Here is a 20,473-nt window from a genome sequence, read left to right on the forward strand (position 1 = left end):
ATCGCTGGAAAACGTGTTTGCCGACACGGAATATTGGTACCAGGCTAAGTGATCTTGTGCACTTGACTTCATGTCATTCCTAAATTGGGACTATAGGTAGGAGCCCAGGCTAAGTGATCTTGGGCACTACCATTAGGTTGAGACACCATGCTATGTGATCTTGTGTGTCTCTCCCTCACTTATACTCAAATCTCGGCGGCAACCGAGGTTAGACAGTTGGTGTATATTATGTAGGGTATTCCACCTAGCTTAGTTGCATTTCATTGATTGTTGAGAAAACTATTGCATTAAACCCATGTGTTTTCAAATGATTTGATACAAAATTGCTTTATAATGACTCTCAACTATATGTTTGTAAAAATATTATGTTTTGTTTTGATATCTCTGCGTGCCAGTACTTTTGTGCTGACCCTCTCCTCTCTCCAACCTCTCAGGTTCTGAGGCCCAGTCTAGGGGTCAAGAGAATCAGTAGGTCATCGAGACAGAATTGTAGAGACAAGTGGTGAGCCTTCTATGTTTCGGAAGGTCTTATGTCCTGTAGTCTCTTTTTTCTAATATTCAGTTTTGGGGTCTACTGGGGGCCTTGTCCCAGTTTATATACGATTACTTGACTCAGTCATTTGTTAGAGATTTTTGCAGACTGTTGTTTAGAGGTTAATTGATGTTGAGGGAACCTTATTTCCCCATTATTGTTTCTTTCATATTTATGACCATGTTTCTGAATTATTGTGTTTTGCTACATTACTTTGATCATATGAATTAGGTGCATGATTACCAGACAGATAGGGGTGTTTTGGGCCTCCATGGTTTGAAATGCTCGTCACGGCCAGGCCCTGGTTCGGGTCGTGACATGATTTAAGAATAAGAAACAACTTTAGAATTAGATATTAGCTATAAAGGGAAAGGTTTTAACCCTGCCAACCATGTATTAATAAGAAGGAAGAGAAAGATAGGTTGCAAATATGTGTGCTTATAGTAGCTCAAACTGTACCTTGCTTAATTTTCTGATAGGTTTATTTGTTCAATTATAGATATATGACATTATGAAATAATAGAATGGGATACAAATTATTCATTAAAATAATGCAGTATGATATAATATAATATAATATAATATAATAAGATAGATAATTAATATAGCTTGTGTCCAGGAGATCAAAAGGGTAGGTGATAAGGTGCGGGAAGTGGATGAGTATAAGTTGTGGTACTTAGGAATAAAAATGGAGTAGGAATCCTTGTAGATGAAGAACTTAGAGCAAGTGGTAGAGGTTAAGAGAGTCAATGATACGATGATGTCGATTATGTAAATGCACCAGCGGGCTTGGATGAGGCGGAGAAGGAGAGCTTTAGGGAGGTTTTGGATGAGGTGGTGAGAGGTGTTCCAAATACCAAAAAGTTTTCATCAGAGGAGATTTGAATGGGCACATCCGGTCATCCTCGAGGAGTTATAACAATGTGTATGGTGGCTTTGATTCCTGGGAAAGGAACAAAAGAGGAGCTCACATTTGGATTTCGCTAGAGCCTTTGGGTTGATGGTTGTGAATTTGTTTTCCCAAAAAGAAGGAACACTTAGTTACCTTTCGTAGTTTGGTGGCCAAGACTCCGATAGACTTTGCAGTTACCTTCCTAATTTGGTGGCCAAGACTCTGATAGACATTGCCCTTAGAAAGGGTGATAGTGGTCTTTGTAAAGACTGTAAGGTTATACCAAGTGAGAATCTTTCAATCCAATATAAGATTTTGGTTATGGACATAGAGATCAAGCATTAAAGGAGAGTAAAATTTGCATTAATATACTTCAATCTCTTTGCAACCACGTCCAATTTGCTACTGTTGTTTCTCCATCAACATTTGTGCTTTCTCTTCTTCTTTGATTATATTTCAAAAAAAAAAATGTATGGGCTATATGTCAACAGAAACATGTAGCATGTTCAGTTTTTGCTTCAAAGTATAACACCAAAAAAAAATAGGAAGCACAAATCCTGATGCAGAAATAAGAACAGGAAACAAGAGTCCCTTGTATCTCAGACAATGGGAGAATCCAATTGTAGAAATTGTGCATCTCGATCTTCTCATCTCGAATCTATGAGATCCCAAATTTCAAGTAAGATATCATTCAATGAGTAAAGCACCCCTGTATTTTGCTGAAACACTGTTTTTTGGTATTTGAGTCCTTTGTATGCTCTCCATTAGTTCAGATAAATTTTTGTTGTACTGAGCCCCAATGATTGGCGATGCTGATAATGGCTTATCACTTGTAGTAACTCCATAAGCCTGCATAGTTGTACTTTTTTTTTTTCATATGAAACTAGTCTTTCTTTCTCAAAAGGTAATCTTTTTAGTTATACTAATATTATTCAAGGAGGATGAATGTATTATTCGAGTCATACTTACATATTAAAGTCTACAACTTGTCCAAATTGTATCACTTAAAATTGAAGGTTAACAGTAGGTGCATGATTTTCTTTTATAAGGACAGTAAATATTTGATCTTAACTGTGTTTATGAGGTTTTTGAAAGCAAATTATCTAAAAATTTTGAGTGTCCTTCCATATCTCTTTGAATTTTTCCTTGACGACACTTTTATGTTGTTATTGTACTTATCGAGTTTCATCATTGGTTAACCGATCTTACTCTGTAAACATGGGATACGTGAATTTACCTATCTTGAACACTTAAGATACTTATATTATGATTATACACGTTGTCCTGTAGGGCTCATATGAAATAAAAAATCTTTGAGGGAAGATTTATTATATCCGAAGATGGTGAAGGATCCATAACACTTCACCATCATCAAATATAATTAATGTTCGCTCAAATTAGGCGTGATCAACATAGTCGATAACTATATCCTATGTTGGTTCATCTGATCTTGTATTATTAATAAGAGAGGACAAAGCCTCTACATTAAGCCATGTGGCAGCATTCTAAAAAAAACATTTGGCATTTTAGGACAACAAGTAGTTAGGTTAGTTATTAGTTACCTATTTTTGAATTTTACTTTTTAAATTTCCTTAGAAAATTTAAATTTTGACAATTAATTGATATTTGCAGTTTTTTAAATCAATAACTAATTTTTAAATAACTATAAAACAAATATTATTTAATTAAGAACTTCTATTTATATTTTTATTTTTAAAATTTTTGACCTTGATATCTTTTTTACATTTTGGTCATTTTATGACAAAATTTAATATTTAGTAATCTATTTTATAAGTTTACATAAAGAGAGAGATTAAAATATAAAATCTGTTTCAAACTATATGAGAAAAATATTAAAATGCACTGCCAAGTAGTTGAGTATTTATCTGCACCTGACAGTTTTAAAATCATTATCCTTCAATATAGCAAATACATAATTATTTACATTTTGTAAATTTTATCTATAAAAATATAATGTGTTTTTTTCATAGGGACAGTTTAAAAATCATTGGCAACTCCTCATCTTCTTCCCCCATGGAAATCATAAACTTCCTACACTTTTTAATTAGTGAAATATCCCAAAAATAAAATTATGTTATAAATGTATTTACATTATAGTAAATGTCTATCAAGATCTACTTTGATATCTATTAGGATTTGAAGCATCCGTCTTTTACTCAGACTAGAAGTAAATTTCCCTTATAAATAGAGGGATTTTGTTCATTTTATTTATAATCTTATGATCTCTCATCCCTCAAGAAGTAATAAGAATTACTCTCTCCTCTCTCTCTACTCTTCTTCTTCTTTGTTCTTTCTTACTTTATAACTCGTTATCAGCACGAGACTCTGCCAAACAAGGTGAGATTATAAATCTGAAGGATTTCAAGGTTAGTAATTCTTGGTTTGGAACCATTTATATTTTAAATTTATTCCTCAAGAACAGTATTATCAAAAAGGATGATAATATGTTGGGTTCAAGTCCCATCGATTCATGCCTAAGACGCCTTTATATGAATCAAATATTGAGTTTGAATCTCAATACACCATATTGATGATATTGTGATGGCTAAGGCAAAATAATGGGTGTTTGATGAAAAGTTATGAAATTCGATCCATTGAATATGCTCCATTCCATGAAGTAAATGTGATAGCAATATATGATAAGTCTGAAATATGACAACTTACTTCATTCTTGAGCTGTATGTGATAGCAGTGCATAATATGTCTGAAAGAAGACAAGTGATTGATTGCACGAATATACACGTGGAGGGACAATATGATAATGATCATCAAAAGTGATGATATTTTCACACGCTTGTATGATTATAAGATATGCTAGAGAGAAAAAAATTCTCTACATCATATGTATGCCTCGATTTGCTATATTTCATTCCTGGAGAATGAGAAACTTATTAATGCAAACCGGCACTTGATTGTGATTGTATCACAACTCACCTCCGAAAGAGGTTGAATAATTTTGAAATCTATTTCTGAAGTAGTAAATCTGAAATTTATTTACGTAATAGTAAATCTAAAATTTACTAAAGAAAAAGTACATGTCATGGTAAACTTGAAGTTTACTAGAATAAAAGTTCATAAATTGATATGAACGATTGTGACATCTCGAAGATGTGCATGTATTGAAGAACTAGAAGATTCTTCAAGAATTGTTTATGTCGTTTGTTCTCATGATAAGTTGGTTGGACCAACTAATAGTGGTATTGGATCCCTTCAAATATGAAAATTATAAAAGATGAATAAGGGTCCGTTCACCTATCATGTGATATGTTGAAAAGATGCATCAATAAGATAATCACATGTACATTCATTGTCATGTACATTCATTGTCAACCTGCAGTTTGACATTCATAAAGTTAATAGCTCAGTAAAATTGAGTTAAGAACATAATTTTCAGATTGTTCAATCAAGAAAGTTATCTTGATGATGATGGTTTGACATTGATTGCCTTCTATAAATAGCTAAACCGTTGCTAATGAGAACAAAACTTCATGTGTTGATCTAAAATATGATATGTTGCATACAATAACACTTGTATGAATTAGACCAATAAATTATGATTATTTCTTCTCCCTCAATTGGTTCAAGGTCATGAACCAACTATTCCATCTAATAGTTTTGATGTGCGGTATACAATTAATGAATATACTATGATGCACAAAGATGAACTCCTCAAAGAAGATGGAGGATGTATGTTAGTTTTCCTAACATAAGGGGGAGATTATAAGCAGCTAAGAAATACATTAGGAATTATCATCAGATCCTTATTCAAAAGATAATTCAAGTCAAATGCCGAAAGCATCTCATATTTAGCTGCAAGTGCTCTTATTTTGTGTCCTTAAAGGATAAAGTTTATGCATGCGTGAAGCATGATAGACAAATCGCTTCCAAACGAAATAATCCTAGAAAAGGATAAGGAGCAAATAATCATGATAAGAATACAATGTGCTCTTGAATAGCCTACGACATAACACTTCATGAAACCTTATGAGAGGTTCATGTACCTAAAAATAATGAAGTGATGAGATATCAAAATGTTATATCACATTGTGAACCGATACGAAATGATATATCATCAATATCTTTGACACAATGTTGGAGCAATATTGTGAAAGATTACGAGGATTTGAATTCTACGTTTATTTAAGCATGCTGACGTAGAAACATTTATCAAGTGACAGAAAGGATGCATTTTGGTAAGCGTAAAAATTATTTGATTTGCAGTCTAGACATTTGAAGATGTTAGTCATGAAATATTGAATATTGTCATTTGACAAAACTTATGTGAAAACTTTTAAGGATTCAAACTGCTTGAAGCATATAAAAGTTTCTGGGAAACTTATTTATAATCCTTATACTGTATAAGCTTATTGCTTGAACATCATTGGAACTCTTGGAGAGTTTTCAAAGTAATAGATTATTTGCTGAAATTCGAAATATATCAAATTGGATTAGTTATGAAGTACCATATCTTAGTGCAATTGATGCATTCATGTACCTTGCAAATACTACAAGGCCTATAGCCTTTTCAATCAATTTGTTAGCAAGGTATTATTTCTACTCTTACTACGAGACATCGAAATAAGATAAGATACATAAGTTTATTTTATTCTAAAGATTGTAGTCCCAATATTACTGGTCATACTAATGTTGGGTACTCATCTAACCTGCATAAATCTCGGTCTCAAACATATAATATGTTCACATAAGGGGATACTGCCATATCTTGGAGATATACAAAGCAGTCTATCTAGCCATTTTATCGAACCATGATGAGATAATAGCTATTCATGAAGCAAGTCAAGAATGAGTATGGTTGAGATCCTGATACATCTCATTCGAGAAAAATTTTGCATGAAATGTGACAATGTGCCCACAATTTTATATGGAAATAATACAACATGCATAACACATCTTGATGGATTCATAAAAGGAGATAGAACGAAGCACACTTCATCAAAACTTTTCTACATACATAAGCTCCAAAAGAATGGTGATATTAACGTGCAATGGATTCGTTCAAATGACAATGTGGTTGTTTTATTCATTAAGTCTCCTTCAATTAGAACTTTCAAGAAGATGGTGTACAAGATCGGGATGCAAAGGTTCAAGGATGTTCTTATTAGGGGGAGTTAATATGTGCTGTACTCTTTTTCCCTTACAAGGTTTTGTCCCACTGGGTTTTCCTTGTAAGGTTTTTAATGAGGCAGCCGAAATGCGTATTATTAGAGATGTGTACTCTTTTTCCTTCACTAGATTTTTTTTCTATTGGGTTTTTTCTAGTAAGGTTTTAACGAGGCACATTATCTACCAATTAGAAATTCAAGGGGGAGTGTTATAAATGTATTTACATTATAGTGAATGTCTATCAAGATCTACTTTGATATCTATTAGGATTTGAAGCATCCGTGTTTTACTAAAACTAGGAGTAAATTTCCCCTATAAATAGAGGGTTTTTGTTTATTGTATTTACAATCTTATGACCTCTCATCCTCAAGAAGTAATAAGAATTACTCTCTCTTCTCTCTCTACTCTTCTTCTTCTTCTTTGTTCTTTCTTACTTTATAACAAATTCAAAATTTTCCTTTATTGCAGATTTGTTTCATAGTTTCAATGTTAAAACTTGAACCCAATCCATCTCTCTCTCCGTGTAGTCAATTATTTTTCTCCTTAATTGACTTTATTAGGGTTTCTAAAGTTTCTTAGCAAAAAATGAGATGAAAAATCATCCGACTAGGTATAGTGCACTTTATTTTCTGTTTGATGGGTTAGTAGTTTGTTTTAAAGTATGTGAGAGAACATCAAATTTGTTCTTTGGCTAATGGTTTTTTTTCAAAACGTTCTCTTTTTCTGTGAAATTGAATTGTTTTCTTCTTTCACTTCAAGTTATAGTAAGAAGACTGAATTCATAATCAATTGCATCAAGTTAATATTGCTGATAGATTTGATTTAATTTCTTTTATGTTACACATTTCTTTTCAGAACAGTTTGGTTTATTTTTATTAATATTAGGAGATCATAATTGATACTTTTACCATTCATGTTTCTTCCATTTAACATTTTAGTTGCAGATGTTAGAAGCATAGCCAAGAGACTTTTTTTGGATTAAAAATAGTGAACATACTTTAATCTTGAAGAGAATGAATGTAGACACCTAATTTTGTCCCTCCCCGAAATCACTTTTACTCATTTTACGTTATACTATCGTGTACCCTCAACTATATAATTATCCCTCCATAAAATGACAAAAATAACAACCCCTAACAATTTTTATCTTATTTTTTAAATTATTCTAACAAACTTTATCCTAATCACCTACCCTAACAGCCTACCTCACCACCACATACCCTCACCCCTACCCCCACCTACTCCCCTTTCACGTGATTTCCCATTTTTTATTTCACAATTATACTACATTCCAAAGAGAGTGGAGCCCAGGGGATATTCCCTTTTTTCCTCTTTATACTTCCAAATTGATAGGGGCCCCACATATCATGACTCACCTAGATGGAATTGAATTCCATTCCCACACACTCTCTTATAGATATATATAATAGACAATCTCCATAAAAATTGGGGGGAGGAAACCATTTTTTCTTTTCATCATCTTCTCTTCCACACACCATCGTCCACTGACCTCACCATATATGCACACAACAAACATATATACACAGCTCACGAAGGCAAGAGAGAGAGAGGAGACGGTTGAGAGAGATAGAGTAGAGGTGTGAGATCAGTCCATAGGTGGGTTTTCTGCTGGTTTTCAAGGCTTCACGCCAGTGTCACTGAATTTTCTAGCAAACCCCTCTGCCAGAATCAGTCAGTTTTCATCGAACTCCAGCACCACTCTGAGAAACCAGAACCAGCAGTCAATTCCTCGCCGAACTCGCGCCATTTGATTCAATTTCCATAAAGTTTTGCATACGGGTTCGGGGCTTTTGTCTCAATTTCTATTTCGGGTGTTCCAGGTGTACGTGGGTATTATTTTGATTTTATTCAACTCAAATTTCTGGATTTTCATGGTCGAGTCAGCTGGTAGTCAATATTGAGGTTCGAGTTGGGTTCTTTGTTCGAGGATTTTGATCTCACATTTCTTTATTAGCAACAAAAGTTGGATATCGGAAGGTCCATTTCTTTAACCCGTCTCCCTGTTCTTTATTTTGATTATTTGGATTGGTTGTGGTTATGTGTGTTGATAGTTTTTAATTTTTCTGGTGTTATGATGTTATAATTATGTGTTTGATGATTTGATTTTGTTGATATGCGGGATGAATCAGAGTAACGTTGAAGGTTTGATTGATAAAAAAATGAAATTAGTAGGAGGTGGAATCAAAATTGATAAAAGTAAGCGTTAGTTTATTGTGATTCATTGAATATTGTTGATATGATAGTATCATGATAGGTCGAATTGGACAGGTAAAGAGTAGGTTCGGGTAGGCAAAAAGAGGACTTGCAATCGTTGAATGACGAAAGTGTTTTTTTTGTTGAAATGTGTTAATCTATATTTTCGGATTGAAATGTATTCATTTGGCCGGGTAATGCCCCGAAGATTGATGTATTTATTCATCGGGGAATGCCCTGTCGTATCATCTTGGCGAAGACGAATTGTGAGGAAGGCCCGAGGCGTCGGGTAAAGCACGGGAGCGTAGTTAGTATTAGTGTAGGTTAGATAGGATTTATTTTTGCATTTTCCTATTTTGGACTGTATAAATTGGACTGGAAACTGTACTTTTGATTCATTTTTATTTTGTTTGACTGTTTTACGTGTTTTTTTGTGTGGTTTGTACATTCGTAGTATCAAATTAGCCGATACACTTCACCAAGCGACCGTGGTCGAACCATAGGACCGAGGGGTGCCTAATACCTTTCCCTCGATCAACAAAATTCCTTAGCCGGAATCTCTGTTCACAAATTAGTTTTAAAAAAAAGTCAAACCATTTTGAAAACGATTTTCCAAAGGTGACTTGGCACATCGGATTATCTCAAGTGGAAACTCTGAACAAAAAATGTAAATAATCCTTTTTCAAAACAAACCTTTTTATTTTGTCACTTAATAATAAAAACTCTTTCGAACTTTAAAATATAATCTTTTCTGGTTTAAAAAAAGGGGTCTGACAGCTTTGGCGACTCTGCTGGGGAACTGTTCAGAATTTGATCTTATTTTGGAGTAGTATCGACTTTGTTTGGCCCTATAGGTGTATAAACATTTTGTTGTGTTGTTTTGTGTTATTGTTTTATCATTGTGGAATATTTTTGTGCTCTTTATGTACAATATTTATCCTATGTGTTACTGCTTTTATATCTGGCATCATGTGTCTACCCCAAGGCCTTCTTTTTGCAATAAGTCCTTAGTATACATGTTGTACACGACCTCTAGTTGAGTCACCCTTATTGTAAGGGGGACCCGTCGGTGTTTTGGAGTAGGTGGAAAGCAAATCAGCCACTATCGACCATACGCTCCCCCTGAATAGCCTTGTTAGTGAACCCCAACGTAGGTCAGCCGTTAGGTCATGCTTATGTGCATTTATTTTCTCAAAGTACCGTAAATTCAAAAAAAAGTAAATTTTGTTTACCTTTTCTACTTATTTGTCAAAAAAAAAAGCACAAAAGATTTTCATTTTATTTTTTAATAAGCATTCATAATTCGAAAAAAAACCAAAAAAAATGGATTTTTATATAGTAGTAGATTTTATAAAAGAATATTCCAAAAAAGGGTTGGTAGAAATTTGTACACCCTAAAAAGATTTTTCTTCATAGTTGTTGGTGTTAGTCTTAGTTGAAGTGTCTAATTAAAAACTAAGAAAAAAAAGATATTATTTGTTTGTCTTTGGTTGTGTCTCTTGAGTTAGGGTCAATCTATTAATTAATCGTTAATTGTCCAATCTGAACGAACTACGCACCTCTGATTCTCCTTTTTCGTGATGTGAGATAAGTAGACAACCTATTGTCGGTTCGGGCCCCGACCCGACCCGACCTCTGGCCCCGACCTCCAGTCCCCGGTGCCGACCCCCTCTCTCCACTACCCTCTCTCTCTCTCTTCACTAACGGTTCTCTCTCTCTCTCCCTACCCTTTCTCTCTCTCTCTCGTCCCGACCCCGTCGCCGTCGCTGACCATCGGCGCCGACCCGACCCGACCTCCGGTCCTCGGCGCCGACCCCCGTCGCCGCTCCCGGCTGCCCTCCATCATCGACCTTCGGTTCCAATCCTCTCCCTCCCCTCCCCCCTCCGTTCATACCCCCCTCTCCATCCATACCCCCCTCCGGCGCCGGTGGGATACAACAGCACCCCCACCTCGGTCTCCAGCCAGCTGCCGCTTGATCTCCAGTCGCCGATTCGGTCTCCAACAGCCGAAGCTCGGTCTCCAGCCGTAGCTCTGCCTGCACCCGCCGCTCGGCCTCCAGCAGTCGCAGCACCCAAACGATGACCAGTTCCCTCGGTCTCCAGCAGCCGCAACTCTATCTCAGCACCGGAATCCCCCGAAACCCGATCAACGCTGGGCTTTGGTTTTCGGCTTGGTTTACAAGCGTAACCCGGTGACTTCTAACCTTTGTTATTTCATTCTTCGTATTATGCTAGTAGTAGCCCCTGTACTTTGACTTGCGTTGGATTTGTTGATATTGTCTGTTGTCTGTTGTTGCTGTTGCTGTGGTCGTTTCTTGCACTGCTTTGGACTGGGTTATCGGCTTGGGAATCTGTTTTGGGGGCTGTGGGTGTTGAGTCCAGTGGTGTTTGCTCTCTAGTTGAGTTTAGTTTTGTTCCTGGATTATTCCTTTGAATTTGTGTGAGCCTTGTATTTCTTGCTGCTGCTTTGCTACTACCATCGTTTATACCTTTATATTTTCTTATACTTTCGTGTGGTTGTGGCTGTGGGCGGTAATGGTTGGATAGGGTCATGTACGAGGGGGTTGGGGCGTGGGGCCGTGGTGGGGGCGCGGGATGAGGAAAGGGCGGGAGTGGGAGGGAGGCCAAGGTTTGGCCGTGGGGGGGTAGTGGAGGGCGTGTGGATAGTGATGGTAGGCTGAGGGTTGGGTCTTGGAATATAGGAACCCTTCAGGGTAAGTCCATAGAGCTTGTGAAGATTCTTAGGAAGAGGAGGATCAATATTACGTGTGTTCAAGAGATCAAGTGGGTAGGGTCTAAGGCTAGGGAGGTGGATGGTTACAAGCTGTGGTACTCTGGGAGCGAGAGACATAGGAATGGAGTTGGCATCTTAGTAGATGAAGAGCTTAGAGGTCGGGTAGTAGAGGTGAAGAGGATCAACGATAGGTTGATGACTATTAAGTTGGTCATTCGGGGGTTTACCCTGAACGTGTGTAACGGTTTTGGGAGGCTTTGGAAGAGGTGGTGAGAGGCGTGCCTAGCTCGGAGAAGATTGTTGTAGCAGGAGATTTCAACGGGCACATCGGGGCGTTACCGGGAGGCTTTGCTGATGTGCATGGTGGTTTTGGTTTTGGGGAAAGAAATGAAGAGGGGGCTACTCTATTGGAGTTTGCGAGGTCCTTTGGGCTGGTGGTGGTGAACTCGGGCTTCCCAAAGAAGGACGATCACCTGATCACCTTTCGAAGCGCGATAGCCAGGACCCAGATTGACTTTTTGTTGCTTAGAAAAGGGGATAGGGCGTTGTGTAAGGACTGTAAGGTCATCCCGAGTGAGAATCTTTCGACCCAGCATAGGCTCTTGGTTATGGATTTGGGTATAAAGAAGAATAGAAAGAGAAGGAGTAAGGAGTGTAGACCTAGAATTAAGTGGGGAGGCTTGACGCCAGTGAATGCGTGGGAGATAGGGGAGAAGTTAGCGGGAATGGGGGTGTGGGAGTGTAGGGGGGACGTGGATAGTATGTGGGATAGGGCGGCTAGGTGCATCAAGGAGAATGTAAGTAAGGTGTTGGGTGTTTCTAGGGGCCGGGCCGGGCATCATCGGGGGGATTGGTGGTGGAATGAAGAGGTGGAGAAGAAAGTGGGGACCAAGAAAGGGGCGTATGCTAAATTGGTTGAGAGTAAGGACGAAAAAGAGAAGCGGGTAAACAGGAAAGAGTACAAGCTAGCTAGGAAGGAGGCTAAGTCAGCAGTCACGGCAGCTAAGACGGCCGCTTTTGAGAGCTTGTATGCAGGGTTATAGGGGAAAGGAGGGGAGAAAAAGTTGTTTAGACTCTCTAAGGCTAGGGAGAGGAAGGGTCGTGACCTCGATCAGGTGAGGTGCATTAAGGGGAAGGACGGTAGAGTGTTGGTGGAGGACGGCCACATTAAGAATAGATGGCAGTCGTACTTTCATAGGCTCTTGAATGACAAAGGGGATAGAGCTATTGTGTTAGCTCAGAGGAGTGTCGGGATTTTAGCTATTATAGACGTTTTAAGGTAGAAGAGGTTAGAGAGGCTGTTCGCAGAATGCGAAGGGGTAGGGCGACGGGGCCGGACGAGATACCGGTGGAGTTTTAGAAGTTAGTTGGAGAGGCTGGTGTAAGGTGGTTGACTGGATTGTTTAATGAAATCTTCAAGACGGTAAAGATGCCCGAGGCTTGGAGGTGGAGTACCATGATCCCTCTCTATAAGAATAAGGGTGACATCCAGAGTTGCAATAACTATAGGGGGATTAAGTTATTGAGTCACTCTATGAAGATTTGGGAGAGAGTGGTCGAGGTGAGGCTGAGACGGATAGTGTCTATTTTGGAAAACCAGTTTGGATTTATGCTTGGCCACTCGACGACGGAGGTAATTCATCTGGTGCGGAGGTTGGTGGAACAGTATAGGGAAAGGAAGAAGGACCTGCACATGGTGTTTATCGACCTGGAGAAGGCTTACGACAAAGTCCCCAGGGAGGTGCTTTGGAGATGCTTGGAGGTGAGTGGGTACCGCTGGCATATATCAGAGCAATTAAGGATATGTATGATGGAGCGAAAACCCAGGTGAGGACGGCGGGAGGAGACTCAGAGCATTTCACGGTCTTGACAGGATTGCATCAGGGATCTACTCTTAGTCCCTTTTTGTTTGCGTTGGTGATGGATGTGTTGACGCGACGTATTCAAGGGGAGGTGCCTTGGTGTATGCATTTTGCTAATGATGTAGTTCTGATAGATGAGACTTGAGGGGGTGTGAATGAAAAATTAGAGGTGTGGAGGCAAACTCTTGAGTCTAAAGGGTTCAGGGTGAGCAGAAGCAAGACAGAGTATGTGGAATGCAAGTTTAATGACGTAAGGTGGGAGAATGAGGTAGTAGTGAAGCTGGAATCACAGGAGGTATGTAAGAGGGATAGTTTCAAGTATCTCGGGTCCGTGATCCAGAGTAACGGTGAGATTGATGAGGATGTCTCGCACCATATTGGGGCGGGATGGATGAAGTGAAAGCTCGCGTCGGGGGTGTTGTGTGATAAGAAGGTGCCGCCCAAGATGAAAGGCAAATTCTACAGGGTGGTAGTCCGTCCGGCCATGTTGTATGGAGCGGAGTGTTGGCCCGTTAAGAACTCCCACATCCAAAAAATAAAGGTGGCAGAAATGCGGATGTTGCGCTGGATGTGTGGGCTGACTAGAGGGGATAGAGTGCGGAATAAGACTATCCGGGAGAAGGTTGGTGTGACTTTAGTGGAGTACAAGATGCGGGAAGCCCGATTGAGATGGTTCGGACACGTGAAGAGGAGGGGCATGGATGCCCCGATTCGTAGGTGTGAGAGGCTAGCGTTGGATGGTTTTAGGCGGGGTAAGGGTAGGCCGAAGAAGTACTGGGGTGAGGTGATTAGGCTGGATATGAAGCAGTTACAGCTCACCGAGGACATGACCCTAGATAGGAAGGTCTGGAGGACGCGAATTAGGGCAAAAGACTAGGGCCGGTTTGGGTTGCTAGTGTAGGGAATTACTTGGTGGAGGTTTTATTCTTGTTATGATTCCGTGTTCCATGTTTTATTACGAATCTGTGTGCTTTCCTCCGTTTTCTAATACTTATGGGTGCCGTATTTATGTTATGTAATCTAGTTCTGTGCTTTACTATGAGTTTGTGTGGTATCTCGTGACTTGAGCCGGGGGTCTATCGGAAATAACCTTTCTACTTCTTTAGAGGTAGAGGTATGGACTGCGTACATCTTTCCCCCCCCCCCCCCCAGACCCCACTAGGTGGGAATACACTGGGTTTGTTGTTGTTGTTGTTGTCATATGCATCAATAAAAGAAAACTACAAAAGATTTTCCTTTAATAGGTTCAATTTTCATTTTCGTATGAAATGCAAAATTGAAAACCCAAAAATATTTTCTTTGGTAATCATAGGTGTCGTTTTATATAGGGAGTTTAAACCTGAAAAATGCAAAACGATTTTCGTTAATTCTTTTGACAATCTGTTATTTTTGAAGATTCAAGAAAAAGAAAAAGAAAGGAAAAGAGTTTAATTGGCCATTTTGGCAAGACTTCACGAACTACGCACACCTGATTCTCCTCTCTCGGGGGTGAGATACGTAGGCTCCCTTCTTGGGTTCGATGACATTTTTTTTAAAAAAAAGAAGAAGAATTTTTTGAAAAAATGTTGAATTCTAACACATTGGTTATCTCTTGTGAAGTTAGTTTAAGGTGGTTGGTTTGTGGTATTTTGGCTGGTCCTCCATATTGCACCAAGTCACACATAAGGTTATGGCCAACGAGGATACCAAGTTTGTTGTCACTAATCAGATAGGGAGTTTGGGAAATGAGAATTTAGGAGCTAATGAAGAGATTCGAAAATTAAGGCAGCAAATGATAGAAATGCATCGAGCTTGGGCTAATGGGTTGCCGCCTCCTCCAGTTCCGACTGATAATCTGGAATATCTTTCTAGCTTGCCTCCCGTGTCACATGCACAATTTCCCATTTTTGTTGACATGCCACAACATGCATCAGGATCAACTCTAGGGTAACAATATCCAACTAGTTCCAATGTTCATTTCCTCACTCCCCAATCCAAGACTACCACATACTCCGCTCCCCCTGCTGTTCATGCTTTTGCAGCACCACCCCCACTTGAAGCTCCTACTTTTGATTTTCATCCACAAGTTGTGCCTCCCTACTCTACAAGAGAGCCTGTATTGGATATTACTGGTGATCAACGTTACACTTTCGAGCCTACATTGAAGTTGACTGGTCTTTACGGTGACACTCACCTACCTGAATTTTCTCTTAACACTGAGAATCCTAATACTGATAAGCCTGTTATGACAAAAGAACAAGAGGAAGTGACCATAAAATTGAGAAGTTTGGAACTACCTATGAAGAACTTCCAAGGACTTGGGGGTTACAAAAGTGTCTCATATAAGGACTTATGCATGTTTCCAAGTGTCAACCTTCCTCCTGGCTTTAAAATGCCAAAGTTTGAGAAGTATAATGGATATGAGGATCTAGTGGCATATTTGAGGTGCTATTATAACCAATTAAGGGGCACCGGAGAGAAGGAAGAACTACTCGTGGCTTATTTCGGGGAGAGTCTTTCAGGCCTAGCTTCGGAATGGTTTGTTGACCAAGACATTGACAAATGGATTAGTTGGTATGACCTAGCTAACGAATTTGTGCAACAATTTCAATACAATGTGGAGTTGATCCCTGACAAAAAATCCATAACTAGTATAAAAAAAAGAATACTGAGAGTTTCAGGGAGTCTGCGATCAGATAGCGCGAACAAGCTGCTAGAGTAAAACCACCAATGAAAGAAAGAAAATAGTGGAGGTGTTTATTGAAGCGCAGGATGAAACATATTATCAACCTTGTTACCTGCATTGGGTAAGCCGTTCATTGAGGTCCTTAAAATGGGAGAGATGATAGAAGAGGGAATTAAGACTGTTCGCATTGTGAGTTTTGCAACATTTAAAGCGACTACTCAAGTAATTCAAAAGGGTTCAGGAAGTGTTGGGGAGAAAAAGAATGAGAAAGATGCATCTACAATTATAGTTGGACAGCAAGAAAGGTCAAGAAGACCACGTCATCGTCGATCTTAGGTTCAAGCTCAAGTTTATTCCCAGGCTCCACATAATCACTCCCAAAATCCATTATACTCTGTTCCTCCACATCCATATCCAGTGTATAATGCACAACCATTTGTTCAACCCTTAACTTACCCACAATGGTATACCCCAATGCCCCAGAGTTATCCTCTAACACTACAAACATACCAAAACCCTTCTAAGCCAGATTTTCTATCCAAACTAAACAATGAAATGAGGCAGAAGTTGAGAGATAGCTTTACACCAATTGGAGAGTCATATTCTAGTTTATTTCAGATATTGGTATAGGAAAGAATGATCACTCCTCTCTTTGGGCACATCCTTAATCGGCGTTCAAGAAATTTTGATCCTAACACACGATGTACGTATCATTCTGAGGTTTAGGGTCGTAGTATTGAAGATTGTCAAGATTTGAAAAGAGAAATTGAAAAGATGATTCATGATGGATCAATTATGTGCAAAACATTGACAGTGAAGGATGCTCTAGTCATGCTGATATGCAAACTAGTGGCTATGTTGTCAGGCTGAGCAATTGAGAATTCACCCATCTCCCTACTAGGAAGAGGTCTGGTATTTTGTTTTGTTTTCTGAATTATTTCAGGGTTGTAGTTCGGGATCTATCTTGTTTTGTCCCTTTGCCGTTTATGTTCAAACCCTTCTATCTTTCATTTTTATTAACTGAAGTGTCCCCTTTTCCTTTATGTTTTAAATTTGTGTTGTTTGTTTGTTTTCTTTACATAGTACATTTTATGTTGATTCTAGTGATATGACATGCTAGCGAATTTTTTAGCCAGATCTTAAAATCCACTTAATCAGGAAGCATTGGATCAGAGAGTTAAAATTAGGAAAATAAAGTATCTGAGAAAATAGATAGAGTGCTGGGTCATTTGGTGACAAGTTGAAGCCTTTCCTGAAAACTAAGGAACTTATTTTGAGAATCACAAGAATAACTTGGTCATCAATTGAAAGACATGTCTCAATTAGATCAAATAGTGACCGCGTGAACAAAAAGAAAATCAGCTCCACAAAATCATGAGTCATTCAGTATGAGGAATGCGCAACAAAAGTGGAGCTGTATGCCATATAAATGCAGAAGAAATAGTGATGCATAGACTCAGTCAAAGTTAATGCTGTAAAAGATGTCAAAAAGATCTTCATCTTTCACTTTCATATTGCATGATATGTACTTGCATTCTCTCGAGGGTGAGATACGTAGGCTGCCCTACCTAGGGCTCGGTCCAACCAAATAAACAGTTTAGAATTACCAAGGCCAAAGAAACTAGGGCATGAGTTAATCCTCATTGTTTGAGTCGATTCCAAAAGTTGTAAGTCTTACCCCACTTCAGGTGTCGTTTGGGCCCTATGTTATCCTTTCTTTCTAATCCTATCCAAAAGTCATGTTACAACCAAAGAAAGACCTTCAGATCAATCTTTGAGGATGTTAAGGCTAAGTATGCAAGGGATATAATGATGCATTTGGGAACTACTTGTCTTCCTCAGCATAAGAAATCAAGAGAGAAATAAAAATGAGAGAGTCTTATTAGTGAAAAATCCTCACGGGCGCCATAAGGCGATGGTAAGTTGAGAGAGATAAATATAAGAGAGTCTTATCGGAGAAAACCCTCACGGGTGTTTTGACGAAATTTGACTTTTTGAAGAGAGTCGCCACTTAATTTTTGAAAAGGAATTAAGAAACCTTTATAAAACATTTTAAACGATTCAAAATAGGGAAATTGTTTTAAGTTAGAGATTCTAGATAAGCGGTTCTCATTAACGTTTTAGGAAGGTGTTAGGCACCTAAAACGTTCGCTAACTTGCGGTTATCCGGACTGTTTGAAAATCGTCTTTTGATTAACTTCGAAAAGATTAATTTGTTGAAATAGTGATTTGATTTTTTCAAAAAAAAAAAAAGACTTGTGTAAAATAGATTTAGGCGAATTAGTAGGCATTTTAACTAAGTCTAAACAAAATTAATAAACAAATAAACACATAAAAGGGGAAGGGAGGAGAAAGTAAAGGATTTAGGCCATTAGGCCCAAATCAACGAGACCTGTCCTAGTCTAGTTGGGCTTCCAACCCATTTCACCTATCCTAAACTATTTTTCGAGCCTTTGGCTCGAGTCTTGCTCCACCTGTATTAAACACAACTTTGGCTTCGAGGACACAATAAATGAATAAATAAATGACTAAATGAATAAATAAAAAGAAGATAATAATAAAAATTGAGACTTTGCATGTCTTTTAGTGACCTCATCAATGGGTTTTGACCCATTTTCCTTCTTTGTCTATCTTCTAGCACCCGCACGCCATGTAATGGACTTTGGGTTTAAACTTTGAACTTAGCTCGAAGGGGTGAGCCTCATTTATCCATTATGAAATGCAGGAGGAGAGGAGTCCATTTGAACTCGAGATATATTTTTTTGCATGCAAAGAACAGATAAAGAAATTAATATATGTTTAAGGCATAAAAATGACGTATTTCAAAGTAAAAGAAACTATCAAGAACCAATTTTTGAATGACAAGAATAAGCATACTTGCACAAGAATGAGAGTCAGTAAATAAAAAATGCAAAACAAAAGTTTCACAATCATACTATGCATGAGTCAAAAATATCCAAATAATTTTATTTAGCCTCAAAAATTCGAACTTTCTTATCATTTTGGAAAGACAACATGCAAACAAAGAAGAATAAACATCTTAGATGAAAAATAAAGCAAGCACTTCATATCTTATATGAGAGTTTTGAAATCCATTAAAATAATTAGTAAGCAAATGACAAATTCTTGACTTAACTAATTACTATTTTTATTAAGGCACAACAAATAATAATAACTATTTTTCCAACATAAAATAAATAACTTTACATGCCAAAAAAAATATCTACAAACAATAAGTTTAAACAAGACATGGGTATTGTTTTTCAAGTAAAGATCTAAACTTTATCCAAAATAATCAAAGAATAAAGTAAGAAAAGAGAAACAATCAATATTATTTATTCTTTTCAACATAAAGGAAATAACTTTACATGCAAAAAACAAATATATCTACCAACAATAAGTTTAAACAAGACATGGGTATCGTTTTTCAAGTAAAGATCTAAACTTTATTCAAATAATCAAAGAATAAGGTGAAAAGGCAAAACATTCAACATTAACTATTCTTCTAAACATAAAGAAAATAAATTTACATACTAAAAACAAATGTATCCAACAACAATGAGTTTAAAAAAAAAACATAAATACATCTTTTAAGCAAAGATTAAAACTTTATCCAAAATAATCAAAGAATAAAGTCAAAAAAGACACATACAACTATTGCTAGCTCATTTTTATATCATAAACATGAAAATAATTAGAATATCGACACCACAATGTCCTAGGGCCTTCAAGGTCATCTACAACATACAATCCCAACAAATAAAATTATATCTACGAACTACGAAGAAGAAAAAAGATGAAGAGAAAAACGATAATAAAAAACTAAAATAATAAAAAAAGAAAAAAGAAGGTGTGTTTACCTTTTGGGGGGCAGCAAAATGAGACTACGAGCTTCGTTGGAATCAACCACCACCAAAAAACGTCGCCGGCAACTCAAAATTTTGATTAGCCGATCAACTTTATGAAACAAAAAAATTTTACTAAATAAAAATAACTAGTTTTGCTCAAAAGGATTTTTTCACCTTTCTAGCCTTTTTTTTTCTTTCTTCTCCCCTCCTCTCTCTACCAAAGTAGTGGTAGTATTTATAGGAGAGAATGAAGTATTTTTTTTTCCTTTTCCATCAATGTGGCAGAAAAGTATTTATAGGAAAGGATAGAGATTTATTTCTTGTCATCTACTAATGTGGGAGAAAAAGCATTTAGGGGGTTTTTTGAAATGTAAAAGTTAAAGCTAACGTGGAAGATAATGTGAAGGGAAATAGTACAATGTAGTACAATCTTTGAATTTTAAAATTGGAGAAGGACAAAGTTGGGGGGAATAGTACAATTTGAATTTATATTTTGGTGGGAATTGGGTAAAAGTAATGAGAGTTCTTGAGAATTTTGGGGTTATTTAAAATATAACCCAATTGAAATTTAAATTTTAGCC

The 20,473-nt window shown here is 37.5% G+C and overlaps 1 pseudogene; it reads right to left on the bottom strand.

Annotated features, from left to right (window-relative positions):
* Nucleotides 1–10,625: 10,625 nt before the first annotated feature.
* LOC124895410 overlaps nt 10,626–20,473 on the bottom strand; it is a 30,906-nt pseudogene continuing 21,058 nt past the window's right edge.

The sequence above is a fragment of the Capsicum annuum genome, unplaced genomic scaffold (assembly GCF_002878395.1).
Source record: "Capsicum annuum cultivar UCD-10X-F1 unplaced genomic scaffold, UCD10Xv1.1 ctg81929, whole genome shotgun sequence".
Lineage (NCBI taxonomy): Eukaryota > Viridiplantae > Streptophyta > Magnoliopsida > Solanales > Solanaceae > Capsicum > Capsicum annuum.